This window comes from Rhinolophus ferrumequinum, chromosome X (genome assembly GCF_004115265.2).
Source record: "Rhinolophus ferrumequinum isolate MPI-CBG mRhiFer1 chromosome X, mRhiFer1_v1.p, whole genome shotgun sequence".
Classification (NCBI taxonomy): domain Eukaryota; kingdom Metazoa; phylum Chordata; class Mammalia; order Chiroptera; family Rhinolophidae; genus Rhinolophus; species Rhinolophus ferrumequinum.
The window spans coordinates 73,375,446-73,387,571 of NC_046284.1; the positions used below are offsets into that span (position 1 = coordinate 73,375,446).

Below are 12,126 nucleotides of genomic sequence, written 5' to 3' on the forward strand. Positions count from 1 at the left end.
AAAAAAAAAAGCACCCCTGTGTTTACTGCAGCGCTATTCACAATAGCCAAGATACGGAAACAACCAAAATGTCCATCAATAAGCGATTGGATAAAGAAATTATGTACATATATACAATGGAGTATTACTCTGCCATAAAACAGAATGAAATGTTACCATTTGCAACAACATGGATGGACCTAGAGGATATTATTCTAAGTGAAATAAGTCAGACTGAGAAAAGACAAATACCATATGATCTCACTTATATGCGGAATCTAAAGAACAGAATAAATGAGCAAACAAAACAGAAATAGACTCAGCTACTGAGAACAAACTGATGGTTAGATGGAGGGGTGTTGGGGGATGGGTGATAAAGGTGAAGGGATTAGGAAGTACAAATTGGTAGTCACAAAACAGTCTCAGGGAATGTCAAATATAGTATGGGGAATATCAGTAATGTAAAGACTCTGTAGGGTGTCAGGTGGGTACTGGACTTATTGGAGGAATTACTTCATAGATTATATAAATGCCTAACTACTGCGCTGTACACCTGAAACTAATATAAAATAATATTGAATGTTAACTAATTAAATATATATATATATGTGTGTATGTATATATGTGTGTATATGTATAAATGTGTATATATATATATACATATATATACATATATATATGTGTATATATATACATTCACAGGATGTAAAGTAAATCACAGAGAATATAGTCAACGGTATTGTAATAGCTGTGTGTGATGTCAGACGGATAGTAGACTTGGTGGGGTTATCACTTTGTGAGGGGTGTAAATGTCTAATTGTGTTGATTTGTACACCTGAAACTAATAAAAGAACAATGAAAAAGAAAGTGAGAAGGCAAGGTTTAGCAAGGCAGGGGAGAATCAAAAAAGATATCTTTCTTACAAATCATAAGAAAATTTGATCAGTTTTTCAGATTTGATTAGGATTCCCTGTGAAACCTACTGACTATGGAATTTATATTCTCCATGGTTTTGGAAGGTTGAACAATAATGCATATTACTCAACTTTCTAGAAGTATTTTTTTTTTCAAATCAACAAATAATTGAACACCAAATTTATTCAAAGGCTTTTCAAGTCTTCAGGGCAGTCCTTGCTGTCAAAGATTTTACTTTGATTGGGATAATTTAGACGGAATATGATTACAGTACAGGGCATTGTCTCAGTAATTTTGGGGTGCTATAACAAAATACCATAGACTGGGTGGCTTATAAACAAACATTTATTTCTCACAGTTCTGGAGTCTTGAGAGGTCTAAAGTCCCTGCAGATTTGGTGTCTGGTGAGGGCCTGCTTTCTGGTTCATAGACAGTGCCTTCTTGCTGTAACCTCACATGGAGGAATGGGCAAGGGGGCTTTCTCAGGCCTCCTATAAGGGCACTAATTCCATTCATGAGGTCTCTGCCCTCATGACCTAATCACTTCCAAAAGGATCCAGCTTCTACTGTGTTTCCCTGAAAATAAGACCTAGCTGGGCAATCAGCTCTAATGCGTCTTTTGGAGCAAAACTTAATATAAGACCCGGTCTTATTTTAATATAAGACCGGGTCTTGTATAATATAAAACCCGGTCCTATATTAATTTTTGCTCCAAAAGATGCATTAGAGCTGATTGTCCGGCTAGGTCTTATTTTCGGGGAAACAGGGTAATACTATTACATTGGACATTAGATTTTTCAATATGTGAATGGTGGAGGGGCACAAATATTTCATTTATAGAAGACATCGACTAAGTGATTTCAGTGACGTACAAAGTGTATTGAGCATTCAGGAAGGAAAGATGAAAATGATTAAGACAAACAAGGGGAGATTTTAAGGAATAAATAACCTTTGAGATGAACTTTGAAAGACTGATTATAACTTGAGGAATAGAACATTCCAGATGAGAGGTATCAGCATAGGACACAAAAGGCTTGTCTGATTTCGTGTGGAAAATTTATGCCTTGGAGGAGTAGGAATTATGGTTGGATATTTTGGGAAAGGTGGCACCAGAGTAATTACATCGATGGTTTTTGCTTCCAAGGGACTAAGCTAGGTAATTGTATGATGTATTAGACATTAATCATTATCTTTAAAGTGCTTCTAATCCTAGATCAGAGATATGCACAAGTAACTGATAAAGGACTGTGACAAGCAAGAGAGTTTACTTTTGGCTGAAGTGATTGAGAAAGATTTCATGAAAAAGGAGGTGGCTTTAGGCTATGTGTTCAAAGATAAGAAAGATATTGACAGGCTGCAATGGCAGAAGTAGGCATAAAGCTAAAGGAATAGCGTAAGCAAAAGTGCCAGGGTGGTAAACTGGGAGGCTTGGTTTAAGCGTAAGACTCAGGTGTTGCCTTTGGTTTTATCAGGTGTTCTCAGTTTTGCTTGTAGTCATTTGAGTATGTGTGTGTGGTTACTAGGTTCTATACAATTTTATCTCTTGTGTATCCACCTCCACAGTAAAGATAGAGTTTTATCACCACAAGAATCTCTCATGTTGCCCATATATAAACCACACCCACCTACCTCCTGCCTGACATACCCCTACAGTCTTGTCAACCACTGATCTGGACTCAAGAGTGTTATATAAACAGAATCATACAGGTTATAATTTTATTTCACTCTGCATAATTCCCTGGGCATTCATCCAAGTTGTTGCATGTATCAATAGTTTTTCTTTTTTGTTGCTAAGTGGTATTCCGTAGTATGGATATATCACAGTTTGTTTGACTATTCACCAGCTGGAAGGCATCTGGATTGATTCCATCTTTTGGCTATTACAAATAAAGTTGCTATGAACATTTGTGGATAGGACTTTTTCTTTCTCTCTCTTTCTCTCTCTCTCCCTCTCTCTCTCTCTCCCTCCTTTCTTTCTTTCTTTCAACATGAGCTTTCATTTCTCTAGGATGAAAGCCCAAGAGTACAATTGTGGGTCGTATGGTAATTGCATGTTTAGTTTTGCTTTTGTGGGTTTTTGTTGTTGTTGTTGTTGTTAAACTACCATACTAGTATTTTCCAGAGTGGCTGTAGTATTGTAGGTTCCCAGCAGCAACGTATGAGTGATCCAGTTTTTCCACATCTTCACCTGCATTTGGTATTGTCATCATGTATTATTTTTGTTTGTTTGTTTGTTTCTTATTAGTTTCAGGTGTACAAAACAATGTAATAGTCAGACATTTACATCCTTCACAAAGTGATCACTGCCCTCCCCCAATCTACTACCCCTCCGATGTGATATATAGCTGTTACAATTCCATTGACTCTATTCCCTATGCTGTACTCCACATCCTGTGACTATATATATTAAATTATAGTTGACATTCAGTATTATTCTACAAGGTTATATTAATCAAAACAGCATGGTACTGGCATAAAAACAGACACATAGATCAAGGGAACAGAATAGAGAGCCCAGAAATAAATCCATACCTATATGGTAATTTAATCTACGACAATGGAAGCAAGAATTTACATTGAGGTAAAGATAGTCTATTCAATAAATGGTGCTGGGAAAACTGGACAGACACATGCAATAAAATATGAAGCTGGACCACCTCCTTACACCATAAATTCAAAATGGATTAAAGACTTAAATGTAAGATCATGATGTTTTATTTCAGCCATTCTCATAGGTATTTTGTGTGATATATCATGGCTTTAATTTGCATTTCCTTGTGGTTTTAATTTGCATTGCTACTTATGTTGAACATTTTTCCTTTCCGTGTGCTTATATATGTGTGTGTGTTTATATATATGTATTTTATATATATATATGTATTTTTACATATATATATATATATATATATATATATATATATATATATATGTATTTTTTTTAAGGAGGGTACAGCTCACAGTGGCCCATGTGGGGATCGAACTGGCAAGCTTGGTGTTATTAGCACCATGCTCTAACCAGCTGAGCTAACAGGCCACCCCCTATGTATATCATCTTTGATGAAATGTTTTTAACCCATTTTCTAATTGAATTTATTTTATTTTATTGTTAAGCTTTGAGAGTTCTTTATATATTCTAGGTCCTTTGTTGAGTATGTTGTTTGCAAATATTTTCTCCCCATTTGATACTTGTCTTTTCATCCTCTTTACATAGGCTTTTGTAGACCAAAGGTTTTTAATTCTAGTGATATCCAGTATGTCAGTTTTCACTTTTATGGATCATGCTTTTGTTGTCAAGCCTAAGAATTCTTTGCCTGCTTCCAGATCCTGAAGATTTTTCCTTTGTGTTTTTTTCTAAAAGCTTGATGGTTTTATGTTTTACATTTAATTCCATGATCCATATTGAGTTAAATTGTATAGTGTATAAGGCTTAGGTGGAGGTTCATTATTTTTTACCTAGGGATGTCCAATTGTTTCAGCAGCATTTGTTGAAAAGCCTATCTTTTCTCTATTGAATTTTATTTGTACTTTGTTTAAAGATTGGTTAAGAATATTTGTGTAGATCTATTTTTGGTACTCTATTCTGTTGCATCGATCTATGTGTTTATCTCCTTAATTGAACCACATTGTTTTGATTACTCTAGTTACATAGTATGCCTTAGTATTGGAAAGCGTAATTCCCTCCTTCTTTATTTTTTGTCAAGATTGTTTTTAATATTTTAGGGCCCATTCCTGTTCTTATAAATTTTAGAATAAGCTTGTCAGTGTCTGCAAAGGCTTTTTGAAAGGAATTGCATTGAGCCTATGAATCAATTTGGGAGAATTGACACGTTTACTATGTCAAGCCTTCTAATCCATGAACATGGTATGTCTCCATTTATTGAGGTCTGCTTTGATTTCTTTCATCAATATTTTGTAATTACAGCATACAGGTATTGCACATGTTAAGTGTGTATCCAAGCATTCAGTTTTTTTTGGGGGGTGGTAATTGTAAATGGTATTGGTTTTAATATTGGTTTCTGAGTGTTTGTTGTTAGTGTATAGAAATGCAATTGATTTGGGTGTATTGATCTTATTTCCTGTGACCTTGCTGAGCTGGCCTATTATTTCTAGGAGTTTTCAATCTCTTTTTAAGCCTGCTTTATCCTGCTTTTTTATATTATAGTTTTGAAATTAGATGATTTGGCAGATTCAATTATGTTCTGGGTTGGTTTGCACTAGAATTGAAGGTTTGAGGTGAAACCTGTTGTAGTCATTAGAGCATAGTTTACCTATTCAGACAAATTATTATTTTGTTTTATTTTTCTCTCATTTTCAGAAATGCTATTATAGAATATTGGTTAAGAGATCAGTCTCTGAAGCCAAATTGCCTGGGTTTGAATGCTGGCTCTGCCACTTACTAACTTGGGGGTTTGGATAAATTATTAACCCCTCTGTGCCTCAGTTTCCACATCTTTAAAAAGGAGATATCAATAGTAATTTTCATAGGGTTAAATAAGTTAAACATATAAAGTGCTTAGCACAGTGCCTGGCACATAAAAGTGTTAAATAAATTTTGTTTTATTATACAACAAGGGTTTTGTTGTTGTTTTTTGGCGACCCCGGTCAGCAAAGTATGTAATATTTTTGCATGTGTTTTATTATTTTCTTTAGCGTAGAGATCACTATCCATTAGTGCCACCAATCTAATATGTATCAAACTTTTTCCCTTTTCCCCCATCCCACCAATTTTGGAATGTGAGAGCACTGAGATCCCAGGGAGGAAAGAAAAGGGAAGATGAACAGGTCCTAAGCTTCATAGGAACTAAGCCTGCTGTGCTAGATATGCTACAATACAAAGTTCACCTCACTTAATTCTCAAGATAGGTAGCGTTATGCCTATTTTATAGATTCTTATAGATAAGGAAGAAACTAGGCCAGTTCTTCTTTTTCTTGTTACTTTGTTGACTTTTTACTGTTATTTTGCCGAAATACAGGGAATTGGTAAATCCAGAGTCAATTCTGCCAGCACCTATTGAGCTACTCTCCGGTTTCTTTGATTTTCCAAAGAGATTACTATGTGTTATGTCTTTTATCCCCCTCCCTCACCCATAAAAATAAAGGGGAGCACTCTGTTCATTGCTTTAGACCCATCAATATCTTTTATTTTGTAGGAGGTAAACATTGTTGATATGTTTAAACATAAAATACCAACTGAGAGGCAGCTGTGGTGTAAGAAAAAAAAATCATTGAACCCAAGTTCAAGCTGTTGATTATCACCAGTATGACTTTGGAAACCTTGCTTCACCACCTGGATCATAGTTTTTTACATGTAAAATGAGTGGTTGGACTAAAGCTTAATATTTACAGTCCTTTCAAGTTCTAGCAAAATTCTGTAGCGGACACTAGGTCAAAGAGAAAAAGGCAAAACATGGTTGTTTGTAGACTACTTTCTGGGGCCTCAGAAATGGTGCTTAGCCTCTTAGAATCTTCACTAGTGTTGGTTTGCATTTATTTATTTATTTATTTATTTATTTTGGACAAATAAAACATGTATATTTAAGATATACAATGTGATGTTTTGATATATGTCTACATTGTAAAATGAATACCACAATTAAAAAAATTAACATGTTCATCACCTACCATAGTTACCTTTTTTTTTTTGAGGTGAGAGCACTTGAGATCTGCTCTCTTAGCAAATTTCAAGTATACAATACATTATTACCATGTTTCCCCAGAAATAAGACCTAGCCGGACAATCAACTCTAATGCATCTTTTGCAGCAAAAATTAATATAAGACCGGGTCTTGTATAATATAATACAAGACCCGGTCTTATATTAAAATATATTATATTATATTGATATAATATATTTTAAAATATATTTTAAAATATATTAAAATAAGACCGGGTCTTCTATTAATTTTTGCTCCAAAAGACGTATTAGAGATGATTGTCTGGCTAGGTCTTATTTTCGGGGAAACTCGGTATTAACTATAGTCAATGTGCTGTATATTAGGTCTCTAGAATTTTTTTAATTTTACAACTGAATGTTTGTACCCTTTGATTAGCATCTCCTCCTCCCCACTGCAGCCTCTGGTAACCACCATTCTACTTAATGTCACTATGAATTCAACTTAAAAAAATGTTCCGCATATAAGTGAGATCATGAGATATTTGTCTTTCTCTGTTTGGCTTCTTTCACTTAGAATAATGTTCCCTAGGTTTATCCATGTTGTCGCAGATAGCAGGTTTGCATTGCCTTATTGCCAAAGGCAGCTGTTTTTCCTGTTTCCTGTATTTCCTATGTCTAGAATTAAAGAGCACAAAGCTCAGTTACATTTCAAATGTAAATCACAATGAATATTTCATCAGAAGGACATAAAAAATGAGTAGAAATATTAAATTTCTAATTGTATCTGTGGGCAAATGTGTACTCATGGGATTGAATGAAATGCATACTTGAACCTATGCTTTCTATAAAAAAAGGCCTTTTAATGTAATGCACTTTTAAAAAGTGGAAATATATTTGAGAAGTAACGTTATGTACATTTAAGGTCTACAACATCCTAATTTGATACATTTATATATTGTAATATGAGTGTCACTGGCAATAATTATCACCTCTATCACATTACATAATTATCATTGCTTTTTAGTGGTTGAGATGATTAAGTTGTAGTCTCAGTAAGTTTGATGATTATAATACAGTATTGTTGCCTATATTCACTATACTGTGCATTCAATCCCTAGGAATTATTTATTACTCATTGTAAGTTTGTACCTTTAAATAGCATCTGTCCTCTTCCCCCACCCCCACCCCCCACTCCTAGTAATCGCCATTTTACTGTCTGTTTTTATGAGTTTGGTTTTTTTAGATTCTACATATAAGTGATATCATACAGCATGGTAAGTCCTCACTTAAGATCATCAATAGGTTCCGTGAATTTAAGCAAAATGACTTATAATGAAACTAATTTTACCATAAACTAATTAATTGATATAAACAAGAGTTCCTATGCCATCTCATCAACATTATAATGAGACAGCTTTGAACTAAATGAGGTTATTCAAGGACCTGCCATTCTTGTCTTTCTCTGTCCGGTTTCTCTCACTTAGCATAATGTCGTTAAGGTCCATCCATGTTGTCACAAATGGCAGGATGCCCTCCTTTCTCATGCCTGAATAATACTCTACTATATATACAGAGGGTGCCAAAAAATGGATACATACTTTAAGAAAGGGGAAAAAAAACTATTAAGATTACGCTGATTGTAACCACTTTGAGCACCTCTTGTAATTGCAGAAGTCAAACATGATTTGTATACATCTTTTGTTATCGACATGTATTGAGTATTACAATTTTAATACAGGTTTTTCCTTTCTTAAAATGCGTATACATTTTTTGGCACTTTGTGTATATCACATCTTCCTAATCCACTGATGGGCACTTAGATTGTTTCCATATCGTGACTAATGTGATAAATATTGTAAATATGGGAGTGCATATATCTTTTCAATATTCTGTTTTCATTTCCTTTGGGTATATACCCAGAAGTAGAATTGCTGGATCATATGGTAGTTCTATTTTTAATTTTTTAGGGGGAACCTCTATGTTGTTTTCCATGGTGTCTGAACCAACTTACATTCCTACGAACAGTAGACAAGGATTCCCTTTTCTCCACATCCTTGCCAACACTTGGTATCTCTTGTCTTCTTTATGGTAGCCATTCTAACAGGTGTGAGGTGATAACTCAGTGTGGTTTTGATTTGCATTTCCCTTATGACTAGTGATGTTGAGCATCTTTTCATGTACCTGGTGGTCATTTGGATGCCATCTTTGGAGAAATGTCTGTTTAATTTCTCTGCCCATTTTTTAATCGGATTTTTTGTTGTTAATTGAGTTTTATGAGTTCATTACATATTTTGGATATTAACCCTTTGCTGAATACATGGTTTGCAAAAATTTTCTCCCATTTTGTATGTTACCTTTTCATTTTGTTGTTTGTTTCCTTTGCTGTGGAAAAGCTTTTAAGTTTGATGTTGTTTGACTTGCTTATCTTTGCTTAGGTTGTTTGTACTTTTGGTGTCATATTTGAAAAATCATTGCCACGACCAATGTTGTGGAGCTTCTTCTCTATACTGTCTTCTAGGAGTTTTATGGTATCAGGTCTTATGTTAAAGTTTGACCCATTTTGAGTTAATTTTTGTGAGTAGTGTGAGATCGGGGTCCAATTTCACTGCAGCATATGTTTATCCAGTTATCCCAGCACCATTTGCTGAAGAAACTATCCTTTCCTTATTCGGTGTCCTTGGCTCCCTTGTGAAATATTAGTTGACTGTATATGTGGGATGTCATTCTGGGCCTCTCTATTTTGTTTCATTGGTCTATGTGTCTCATTTTATGCCAGTAATGTGCTGTTTTGATTACTATAGCTTTATAGTGTCCTTTAAAATCAGGAAATGTGATACTTCCAGTTCTGTTCTTTTTCAGGATTGCTTTGACTGTTTGGGGTCTTTTCTGGTTCCATACAAATTTTAGGATTGTTTTTTCTATTTCTGTGAATTATGCCATTGAAATTTTAATACGAGATTGCATTGTATCTATAGATGGCTTTGAGTAGTATGGGCATTTTAACAATATTAAGTTTTTCGATCCATGAACATAGGATGTCTTTCTATTTGTTTCATCTTTGATTTCATTCAACTAAATTTTGTAGTTTTCATTGTATAGATCTTTCACTTCCTTGGTTAAATTTATTTCTAGGTATTTTATTGTTTTTGATGCTATTATGAATGGGATAATTTTGTTTTCAGTGTTTCATTATTAGTGTATAAGCATGCAACTGATATCTGTATGTTGATTTTATATACTGCAACTTTGCTAACTGTGTTCATTAGTTCCAACAGTTTTTTGCTTGAGTCTTCAGGATTTTCTATATACAAAATCACACCCTGTACAGATAACAATTATATTTCTTCCTTTCCTAGTTGGGTGTCTTATTCCTTTCTCTTACCTAATTTCTCTAGCTAGGACTTCCAGTACTATATTGAATAAGAGTGGTGAGAGTGGGCATCCTTTCCTTGTTCCTCCTAATCTTAGAGGAAAAGCTTTTCAATTTTTCACCTTTGAGTATGTTAGCTGGGGTTTGTCATATATGGCTTTTATTATGTTGAGGTACGCTCCTTCTACACCCAACCTATTGCAGGTTTTTTGTCATGAAAGGATGTTGTATTCTATCAATTGTGGTTTTTTTGTTTTGTTTTGTTTTGTTTTTTAGCATCTATTAAGATAATCTGGGTTTTTTTATTTTTTATTCTATTAATGTGATGTATTACATTTATTGATTTGAGTTTGTTAAACCATCCTTGTATCCCAGGAATAAGTCACACTTGGTTATGATGTATAATCCTTTTAATGTGTTCTTGAGGTTGGTTTGGTAATATTTTGTTGAGAATTTTTGTCCTGGGATTTTCATTGTTGGGAGTTTTATATATATATATATATATATATATATATATATGTATATGTATATGTATATGTATATGTATATGTATGTATGTATATGTATGTATATATATGTATATATGCACACATACATATATATATATACACACACACATATATATATATAATTAATATTATTACTATTCCATCTCTTTACTTGTTAGTGGTCTGTTCAGGTTTCCTATTTCTTCTTGATTGAGTCTTGGTACGTTATGTGTTTCTAGGAATGTATCCTTTTCTTCTAGGTTATCTAATCTGTTGGCATTATAATTGTTTGTACTTGTCTCTTATAATCCTATATATTTCTGTAATATCTTGTATGTCTTCTTTTTCATTTCCAATTCTATTTATTTGAATCTTCTCTTTTTTTTCTTAGTCTAGCTAAAGTTGTGTCAATTTTGTTTATCTGAAAAACCAACTCTTAGTTTCCTTGATCCTTTCTATTGTTTTTCTGGTCTCTGTTTCATTTATTACTCTCTGATCTTTATTATTTCCTTCATTTTGCTAACTTGGGTCTTAATTTATTCTTCCCTTAGGTGTAAAGTTATGTTGTTTGAGATCTTTCTAATTTTTAATACTTAATATATGCACTTACTGCTATAAATTTTATCTTAGAGCTGCCTTGCAGCATTCCATGGAATTTGATATCGTGTGGTTCTAGTTTCATGTTTTAAGATAACTTTTTATTTCCCTTTTGATTTTTTTTTCTTTTGCCTATTGGATGTTCAGAAATGAGTGGTTTAATATGCACATATTTGTAGATTTTTCAGCTTTCCTCTTGTTTTTGATTTGTAGTTTAATAACACTGTGGTCAGAAAAGATAGTTGATATGATTTCAGTTTTCTTAAATTTGCTAAGACTTGTTTTGTGTCCAATTATATGATCTGTTTTACACTTGAGAGGAATGTGTATTCTGCTGCTGTTGGATGAAATGTTCTATATGTGATTAATTCTATTTGATCTAAAGTATGGTTATGTTCCAGTGTTTCCTTGTTGATTTTCTGTCTGAGTGACCTGTCCATTGCTGATAGTGGGTTATTGAAGTCTCCAGGTATTATTATATTGTTGTTTATTTCTACCTTCTGTTAGGTGCTCCAGTATGTTTTTGATTGTTATATCTTCTTCATGTTTTAACCCCATATCATTATATAATGACCTTCTTTGTCTTTTGTTACTATTTTTGGCTTGAAGTCTATTTTGTCTGCTATAAGTAGGGCTATTCCTTCTTTCTTTTGGTTTCCACTTGTCTGGAATATCTTCTTTCATTCCTTCACTTTGAACCTGTGTTTATATGTGTTTAGAGCTGAAATTAGTCCCAGGTAGGCACATTATAGTTGGCTCTTCTTTTTATCCATCCAACAATTGTTTGCCTTTTGATTGGTGAATTCAATCCATTTATATTTAGAGTGATTACTGATATGTAAGGCCTACTACTACCAACTTATTGTTTGCCTTGTGGTTGTTTTGTGTCTCCATTGTTTTTCGTTCTGTTTCTGCCTACCTTTCTAAATTGTTGATTTTCCATGGTGGTATGCTCTGTCTCTCCTAGTTTTAATTTTGTGAATCCATTCTAGATTTTTACTTTGTGGTTTGAGGCTTACATAAAACATCTCATAAATAAAATAGTCCATTTTGTGCTGATAGCAACTTACCTCCATTTACCTATACAAATTTCCTCCTTTTTTCTCTTTCATCTTTACATTTTTGCTGTCACAATTTACTCTTTTTATGCTGTGTATTCATGA

At 33.6% G+C, this 12,126-nt stretch overlaps 1 protein-coding gene across 1 annotated transcript in view; it reads left to right on the top strand.

Moving 5' to 3' along the window:
* BRWD3 (bromodomain and WD repeat domain containing 3) overlaps nt 1–12,126 on the top strand; it is a 112,945-nt gene that overhangs the window by 27,295 nt on the left and 73,524 nt on the right. The gene's annotated exons all lie outside the window — the stretch shown is intronic.